A 9,936-nucleotide genomic window follows, 5' to 3' on the forward strand; every position below is an offset into this window, starting at 1 on the left:
GAACCCAGGGCCTCAGGCATTCAAGGCAAGTGCTCTACCACTGAGCCACCTTCCCAGCCCCTCATGAAAGAAAATTTTATAGAGGTTACATTTTTGTTCCAACAGTACACTTTGAAACCAAGTATGAGTTTAAAATGCTTCCCTAAAACAAGCGCCAGTGGCCCACATCTGTAATCTTAGCTACGCAGGAGGCAGAGATCTGAGGGTCACAGTTCAAAGCCAATCAGTGCAGAAAAGTCTGTGAAACTTTTATCTCCAATTAACCACCAAAAAGCTGTGGCTCAAACAGTACAGCATTATCTTGAGGAAAAATAGGGACAGCACTCAGGCCCTGAGTTCAAGTCCCAGGACTAGCGCGCACACACACACACACACACACAACAAATAATTTTTTTTTAATGTAAGCTTCCTTTAAAAAAATTTTCAACATTCCTTATCTGTTAAAATAATCTGAAATCATGGGCTTGGTAAAAATCTACTCACAGACATTCTTTTATCTAATTTAAAAAATAAGTATTAGAAGATCTGATGTACTTCTCTCAGCTCTAAGACAGTGGTAGAAATGAGGCCCACAGCTTTCACACATCTTACATCTAATGAAGGCAGTAGGAAAACAAGCAAACAACTATCTGACATCACCTGTTTACAGATACTCAAATCCACAAGAGAGGCAGGGAACAGACTAGTAAAACTAAGTAACTTACTGGGAATTAATTTGAGTTTTAAAATTCAGAACAGGAAAAATTCTTATGAGTATAAACTCGACTTTTAAACTCAACTTTTCTACACAAGAAACTAATAAATACTAATGATGCAATTCCAATGAATCTAAACCACTACTGGCAACAAGACCTTAAATTTGATGATCTGGGCTGGGAAGGTGGCTCAATGATAGAGTGCTTGCCTTGCATGCATGAGGCCCTGGGTTCAATTCCTCAGTACCACATAAGCAGAAAAGGGGACAGAAGTGGTGCTGTGGCTCAAGTGGTAGAGTGAAGAACTTAAGCTGAAGAACTGAGGGATAGCGCCCAGGCCCCATGATGGGCAAAAAAAGAGAAAAATTTTATGCTGATCTGGAACTAAAGGACCTTACTTTCTGGTTACCTATTGAGATTAGTTGTAATCCTCATGAGGGCTCACTACTAAAACTTCTCTCATGCTCATTTTTTTTTTCCCTGAAGCTTTAACTCAGGGCTTGAGCACTGTCCCTGAGCTGCTGTCACTCAAAGGAGGCACTCTACCACTTAAGCCACAGCGCCATTTCTGGCATTTTCTGTTTGTGTAGTACTGAGGAACCCTGGGCTTCATGCATGCTAGGCAAGCACTTTACCAGTAAAGCACATTCCTAGCCCCAACCTCTTGTGTGTTTTATGTCCTTTCTCAGATGTATTGAAACCACCCTGGACTTCCCTTGGAGCAGCCAAACTTTCAGTCCTGAAATTGGCTAAATCCTAGGTAACCACGCCTATCTTCAGACTAGAGCCTAAACAGTAATTAGCTAGGCACAGTGGCTCAAACCTATAATCCTAGCTACTTAGGAGGTTGAACTCTTAAGGATCATGGTTCAAAACCAATCCAGGCAAGGCATCAAAGTCCATGAGACTCATCTCCAAGTAATCACTACAACAGAGCTGGAAGCACAGCTCCAAGTAGTGGTGCACTACCCTTGAACAAAAAAGCTCAGGGACAGTGCCCAGGTCCTGAGTTCAAGCCCTATGATTGGCAAAAACACAAAAACAAAAAAACTCCACTAACAATGCATAAACAGCCACCTTTTTCAACTCAGAATTTTGCTGGAAAGCTATAGATATGTGGTTCAACTACTTAAAAAAAAAAAGCCTCCACCACCCACAAAAAAGATTTTCATAAAATGTGTTTCAGTGGTAGGGCACTTACCTATCATTTGCACAAGGCCCAGGGCTCAATGCCTCTAATACTCGAAGGACAAATGTGCTGATATGATATAGACATATACAATCAGGGCTCTGAATGAAGAATGGATGCTCCTTGATTTATATGATAGGGTTTGCACTGAGTCCCACAAATCCTTAGCACGCATAAGGCCCTGAGTTCAAATTTCAGTACCATTCAAATAATTGGGAAAAAAATTTCAAAATTAACTATGTGTTTCAAAATCAGCTGTGGGGCCAGGTACTAGTGGCTCAAACCTGTAATCCTGGCAACTAGGGAGGCAGAGATCCTGATGATTGTGGTTTTGCCGTATCAGGCAAAAACCCCAGTAGCTCCAAAAAAAAAAAAAAAAACCATGTACTGGAGGTGTAGTTCACTGATAGAACACTACATGAAAAAGGGTAGTGTAAAAAAAGCCACAAATGGCATAATTCCACTTACATAACAGGTCAGGGTGCCAGACAGGAAGAGGGCAAAAGGCATAACCCCTGGGAATTTTACAGTGACAAACAGTCCTGTATACTTAGTGACTACAAAAGCATATACACTATGTTGAGATTAACAAAACTGCACATGGGCAGTTTTTCCAAACAATTTTAAGCTACTTTCCAGTGTTATTTCAAAAATATACCAATGATTCCATCATTTTACTGGGGTACTGTGGGGTACAGTGCTGGAACTGGAACTTGGACTCAGGCCTAGGCACTATCCCTTAGTTTTTGTGCTCAAGGTTGGTACTCTACCACTTCAGCCATAGCTCCCTTCCATCTCTTTTGATTAGTTGGAGATTAGTCTCACAGACTCTCAGCCTGCTGAGTATGCAGGAATACAGGCATGAACCACTGTTTCCCAGAACTTTTTTTCACACAGAACCTTTAACTATTATCCCTAGTTTAGTAAAATGAAAAACTGAGAATCACAGGTTAACTAAGGGAGGCAGCATGATTCAAACCCAGTCCAGATCTGACACTAAAGCAAATGAGTGCACACACGTGTACTAAGCAGGTGCTCAACCAGCTGAGCCATACCCTACCTAGAACAACATACTACACTGTTCCCTCTGCTCATGAATGCTCATCGTTCTGTCTCTCCAAGTGACAGACAAGAAAGTTAAGTTCCTTTAGTCCACTCCTAACTCAATACGGGCCCAGAGTTCGGGCCCTTAGTTCAACTCCCATAACTCTAGAGGAACATTGTCCAACAGAACTTTCTGTAATAATGGAAATGATCTTACAATATCAGTGCTGCCCAATATGGTAACCTCTAACCACATGTGGCTATTGAGCATATATGGCTAAATGTGATATTCATTGCTACATCCACATGTGGCTAGTGAGCACTAGTTTGGATCACAATTCTAGAGAAATACTAAGAATGTACATGCCAGAGTAATTACTACAAGAAAAAATAATTTATGGCAGATATATAATGAAAGAATTAGACCAAGAAACCCATTACCTCCAAACTAAACAGGTTAGCAAACTAAGAACACTTTCTGAACATCTGTTCACCCTTCAAGATTCAGTTGGCATAACAACCCACTACAGCACTTTTCACATCTAAAACAGAACCACTGAATGTTAATTATCCAGTTGCTTTCTCTCTCAAGAGCAGAGATGTTTGTTATTTGCATATACACCACCAATACCTACTCTACACCCAAAGGCCTTCTACAATAGGTTTTTTCTTTTCCTTCTAGTAGGAAAAATACCATCATGTAGGTTTTTCAACTACAAAGTCAACTAAACCTAAGGATTTAAGTACCAGAAGTACTCAAGAGCTTTGAGTAGGGCCTGTGGGTTCCAAGAGAGACATAAACAAAAACAAGAAGTAATCTACAAATGTATACAGTGGTTTAAGAACAGAAACTGTCAGGAATCAAGGTAAGATAAACTGAAATGTGTTTTAAGAAGTTGCAGCTAGGAGCTAGTGGCTTACACGTGTAATCCTAACTACTCAGAAGACTGAGATCTGAAGGTCTAGGAGACTCTTATCACCAATTAACCACCTAAAAACTGGAAGTGGAGGGCTAGGATGTGCCTTCATAGCTAAGTGCTTGCCTAGCAAGCACAATCCTGGGTTTGATCCCCAGCAACCACACACCAAAAAATTTCAGTTGTTTAGGTGGGGAATGTGGCTTACTGGCAGAGTGCTTGCCTAGCATGCATTTAGCCCTGAGTTTGATTCCTGAGTACCACATACACAGAAAAAGCCAGAAGTGGTGCTGTGGCTCAAGCAAAAGCTCAGACAGCACCCAGTCCTGAGTTCAAGCCCCACAACCAAAAAGAAAAAAGTGCCATTCTTGCATCTTGCATTTTTTTAATAGCAAAACATATAAGCTAACTGTTAACCTACTATGTGCCACCTGTTACTCAAGAGAATGTGGGGAGAGAGGCACACAAAATCAAAGGGAAAAACAAAATCGAGAAATGTACCCTTGCTTCATTCATTCCTTCAATACCAGGTTTCATCCTATTTCTGGGATTACTAAACTGCACTGGTGGCTCACACCTGTAATCCTAACTACTCAGGACGCTGAGACATAAGGATTGTGGTTCATGATTCAAAGCCAGCCCAGGTAAGAAAAGTCCTATCTCCCAATTAACCACCAAAACCCAGATGCTGTGGCACAAAATGGTAGCACAATAGCCTTGAGTAAAAAAAATCTCAAGAATGGCACCTAGGCCCTGAGTTCAAGCTCCACAAGTGACCAAAAAAACAAAACTCCAGGACAGCACTCAGACTCAGGCTCAAGCACTACAAAGAAAAGAAAAAAAAAAAAAAAAAGCCCTTCAAGAATCCAAAGCTTCCATGAAAGTCACTGAATGAAGTGGTAGTTTGTTCTTTATCCTGAAACCCTGACTTCGCAAACCCTCCCTTGGGCCCTTGACTTGCTATACAGAATTAATTTGCACCATACCTTCTTGTGGTCAGCAGGCAGGCGATACTTGGGGCTCAATATTCAAAGTAGTTTGAATTCACTTAAGTACATTTTATTTTTTTCTAAAACTCTACTGGGAGAGAGGAATTTAACATCCAGATACCAAACAGTACCCTTCATTTAAAGTGTTAACTACTATTTTAACACTGCAAATTGGGAGACTAAAGAACAGTTCCACATTTACTTTTTTAGGAAGGATTAAAAGTATTATTTACCTGTCAATTTTCTCTTCATTACCAGCACACAGATTGCTAATGACAAAGATCACAGAAAATGTGAGAAGTGCCCCCAGACTGAATGGCCTTAGGCTAATTAACTACTTCACTTCTTAGAGCCTGCTTCTTTAAATCTAGGTTTTGAGGAAGACTAGATGTCCTCAGAGAAAAAATATGGCTTAAGCAAAGTAATTACTTACAGACTGACTACAGCAGTTTTTGATTCAATTGCAATGCATCCATAAACTGGAAAAATACAGAACTGAATTGGTTATTAAATGTCTTAAAAAATAAAATGTCTATACTGAGCTGGGCACCAGTGGCTCACACCTATAATCCTAGCTACTACTCAGTAGGCTGAGATCTGAGCATCGTTCAAAGCTAGCCCAGCCTGGAAAGTGTGTATGACTCTTTATCTCCACTAAACCACCAAAAAAGCTGGAAGTTGAGCTGTGGCTCAAGTGCTAGCCTTGAACAAAAAGCAATTCAGAGACTGGGCCCAGGCCCCAAGTTCAAGCCCCAGGACCAGCATAAAAATGTGTATGTTTATGTGTATTTGTGTGCCTATACGCTAACACTCTCAAGAGGTGGAGCTTATCTCCCAGCCCCTTAGGTTCAGGATGTGTTTGGTGTATAAAATGGCTTCTTTGCTTTTGCCTGTCACTCATTCTAATCCCTGAGGAAAGCCAGCCACCACATGAGGACACTCAAGCAACCCAAAGAAAAACTGAACCTGCTACCAACCTGTTGAGATCAAGGAGCCCATCAATATCTTGACTGTGACCTTGGGCAAAACTATTACCCAGAGTTACCCCGCTACAGTTCTCCCAGATTCCTGCCAGAAACTATGTCAGAGGAACAGATCATTGTTGGTAAGCCAACTAAGTTTTGGGTTAGTTTCTAACAATAGAATTAATACACTAGCGTTCTTCAGACTATGAACCCTGGCTCACCTGGTGTTGATGAAATAAACAGAAGGTAGTCTGTGATCAACTTGTGATCAACTTTTTTGAGTGTCAGTACTGCATCTGAACTCAGGGTCTATTGCTCTTACTTGGCTTTTTGGCTCAAGGCTGGTACTATACCATTTGAGCCACAGCTCCTCTTTTGCCTTTTTGCTGATTAGCTGGAGGTATAGAATCTTGCAGATCTTTCTGGCTGGTCTGGTTTCAAAAGCACACCCTCAGATCTCAGCCTTCTGAATAGCTAGGAGCCACTAATCAAAAAAAAATTTTTTTTTGTCTGTCATTGGGCTTAAACTCTGTGCCTGGGCGCTGTCCCACAGCTCTTCAGCTCAAGACTAACACTCTACCACTTGAGCCACAGCACCACTTCAGGTTTTCTGAGTTAGCTTACTGGAGATAAGAGTCTCACGGACTTTCCTTCCTGGGGTGGCTTTGAACCATGATCCTCAGATCTCAGCCTCCTGAGTAGCTAGGATTACAGGCATGAGCCACAGGCAACGGGCTTCAATTTTTTAATGAAATAGAAAAGAAAGCAAAGAACATCAGTCACAATTACTCAATTACTATTTCCTAAAAGTTTAACTTCAGTGTATGCAGTAAGTAGCAATATAAAATACAGGCATTGGTAGCTCACAACTGCAATCCTAGCTACTTAGGAGGCTGAGAACTGAGGATCACAGTTCAAAGCCAGTCAGGACAGGAAAGTCCATGAGACTCCTATCTCCACCTACCTACCAAAAAAAGAGCGGGGGGAGGGGGGGATAGGGAGGGAGGGGAAAAGAGGGGAGGAGGGAAGGGGGGAAATGGAGGGAAAAAGGAGGGGGAAGGGGGGGCTAGGAATGCGGCTTAGTGGTAGAGTGCTTGACTAGCATGCATAAAGCCCTGGGTTCAATTCCTTAGTACCACATAAACAGAAAAAGCCAGAAGTGGTACTGTGGCTCAAGTGGTAGAATGCTAGCTTTGAGCAAAAAAGCAGCTCAGGGACAGTCCCTAGGCCCTGAGTTCAAGTCCCAAGACTGGCAAAAAAGAAGAAGAAAAAAAAAGGAGCCAGAGGTGGAGCTGAGTTCAAACGCCAGTATCTGCACACACACACACACAAAATGTGTTTGTTCCTTAGCCAGGTGCCAATGTCTCAAGCCTGTTATCCTAGTTCCTAAGAATGCTGAGATCTGAGAATCACAGTTTTGAGCCAGCCTGGGCAGGAAAAGTCCATGAGACTCTGATATCCAATTAATCCCTAGAAAACCAGAAGTGGCTCAAAGTGTTAAGAGTGCTAGCCTTGAGGGAAAAAGCTCAAGAACAGCACCCAAGCCCTGAGTTCAAGTCCTACGACTGACAAAAAACAAAAGTGTTCCTTACAATCACAGTTGAAAACATGTAGACCTACAGGTCTACAACAGGTTTAGAACAAAAACTCCCTAAAACACAGGGAAATCCCAGAGGGGGCATGATCTCAGTTTCTATAAATTTTACATAAACATTTTATATAAATTGTCACTAAACCAATGAAAGAAAATTAAGACACTCTCAGTAGAACTACTCTCTTCAAAATATAATCAAATGGGAGCTTTTATAGGCTGTATCTCAGATCACAAATAAAAATACAAGACTTTAGACTACTCATGACTTATTTTTGATGAATTTGATCTATTTTCTTTGAAATAAACATATTAAACTATTTTGAACTCCTGATTTGCCAGGTTTACTTTCAAAGCACCCACATAAATCAGTACATAAACACTAAAAAGTGACTTCTAAGTTTTACTACTTAACTCAAGATTTGTGGCTCTTCCAAAGTAGGACTTCTTAAACAGTCCTGTTCTCTGCAATGCTGCTGTTTTTGCTCCAGCCTTTGCAGACACACATATCTTTCTAAATGCTTCTACTTCAACCAGTTGAGGAAAACAAGACAGTCTACAGAAGTCTTCTCTTTTTCTTTTTTGTTAGTCATGGGGCTTGACCTCTGGGCCTGGGTGCTGTCCCTCAGCTCTTCAGCTCAAGAAAAGTGCTCACCACTTGAGCCACAGACACACTTACAGTTTTCTGGAGGTTTAGTGGAGGTAAGAGTCTCACAGACTTTCCTGCCCTGGCTGGGGTTGAACTGCGATCCTCAGGTCTCAACCTCCTGAGGAGCTAGGATTACAGGCGTGAGCCACTAACGCCCAGCCAGAATTCTTTATATTATTTCCTGGTGATGGTGACTAAAATTTATCTACATACTTGGAAAAAAATCAAGTGCAACTGTCTACGCCTTGAGAATTAGCAGCAAAGAAGCTCACTTCTAAACTTGAGATCAGCAGCTCTGGAAGTGAACAGACCATCTTGACAGTACATCCTTTAGTTCTTAGTCTGAGAACTGTTATCTTGGTTTCTTCCTATAAACCTAGAGTTCTGGGAAACTATCACATATCCTTAAAGTTACTCTGATTCAAGAAGTCTAGACATAAGGGGAAGTCTCTGTCCAACCACTTCCACCTACAACTTCAGTACTTAGTTTTGAGCACTCTAAAGTCCAAAGAAATTGAGAATTCAAAGATCTCTATGGTTCTCTACAGGAAAGAAAAAGCCAAAATCATTTTAGTTTCTTAGTAAGAGGAAACAGACTTCAACTATAGAACCACCCGGAAGAACCTGGCATGCCAGTCCGAAGGCCAACCTTCATGTTTTTTTAGTGACAGTGAACTTGACCACTAAGATCAGGGCCAGAATTTGGTTCTGGAAGCAGACATTTAACCACGACAAGTCATTTATCTAGATGATCAAAGAATAAGAAAGTTCAAGGAAGGTGTATGCTGAATCTATTATTCACTTTGGGGCCACCAGTTAACCGAGCTGTTCCTTTTCTAAGAAGTCATCCACAGCTACAGACATAAGACTGCTAAATCAACCTCAAGATGTCTAGGAGGGTACTCTGTATATTAAATGTCTTCAGATAGGTTTACCTTAAATGTTTTGTAAACAGGCACTGTGCTAGTCTGGATGTAAATCAAAATGAAGATACATATAAACAGGCTGACAGGCTTTCAAACTAGAGTTAAGGCTAGAGCATTCAGTACTACAGAGCCTGCCTAGCAAATGGGAAGCCCTGAAAATTCAATACCCAGTATCACTACCACTGCACACACACACAAAACTATAAAACTTAAGTAATCTGAAAACGGCTACCTATCCTATCTCCTTGTGAATCACGCTTTTACCTTTCTGTCTTCAAAATCCTAAATGAGGAAATGAAGAACTCCAGTCTAGTCCTCAGAGAAGGGAAGAATTCTAACAAAGCAACAGCAACAACAACAACGTAAACTTTAAAATATTAAAAATAACCAAGGAATTCTAACTAGACGGCCGGGTGAACTGTGTTTCAGGATAGTCGGGTTCCAAGATTCTCTGGACCTGGCAATCTAAGAGAACTGCAATTCTGGGATCCACGGCGCCCGCCCTTCAAAGGCCAAAACTTCAACAGGAGAGTCAGACAGCTCTCTGGCAACCCACATGGCCCTGCAGCCTCCAATCCACTAGGGCCACCTGCCTCCATCCCGACTCGCCAGACACCGCACGCGGCGGACACGCAGGTACCTTCTGCAGGTCCCACCGGCCGCCAGGAAGGCAGCGGCGATGCCCTGAGAACTTAAGCTTAGCGCAGGGGAAGGGACCTGGTCGGGGGAGAGAGGGGTGCGGGGGTGGGGGGGCGCCCCAAGAGATGTCAAGCGCCAGCTGACAGCAGGAGCTGTCCGCCGAGCAGCCCTCCGTCCCTCGGCACCCCGGGGGTCCTACCGAAACGCCGCCGCCCGAGGACCGGGGGAGGGCTGCGCCCCCCACGCCTCCGGCCCCGCCGGGCGGAGAGGCAGAAGTTTCCTCGGCCCGGCTGCACATGGCTTGCCTAAGTTCGGCCGGCGCGCGGCTCGCC

At 42.6% G+C, this 9,936-nt stretch overlaps 1 protein-coding gene across 1 annotated transcript in view; it reads left to right on the forward strand.

Annotated features, from left to right (window-relative positions):
• Positions 1-9,936, forward strand: part of Zbtb2 (zinc finger and BTB domain containing 2) — a 29,218-nt gene that overhangs the window by 459 nt on the left and 18,823 nt on the right. The window lies entirely within an intron of this gene.

The sequence above is a fragment of the Dipodomys ordii genome, unplaced genomic scaffold (genome assembly GCF_000151885.1).
Source record: "Dipodomys ordii isolate 6190 unplaced genomic scaffold, Dord_2.0 Scaffold98, whole genome shotgun sequence".
Lineage (NCBI taxonomy): Eukaryota > Metazoa > Chordata > Mammalia > Rodentia > Heteromyidae > Dipodomys > Dipodomys ordii.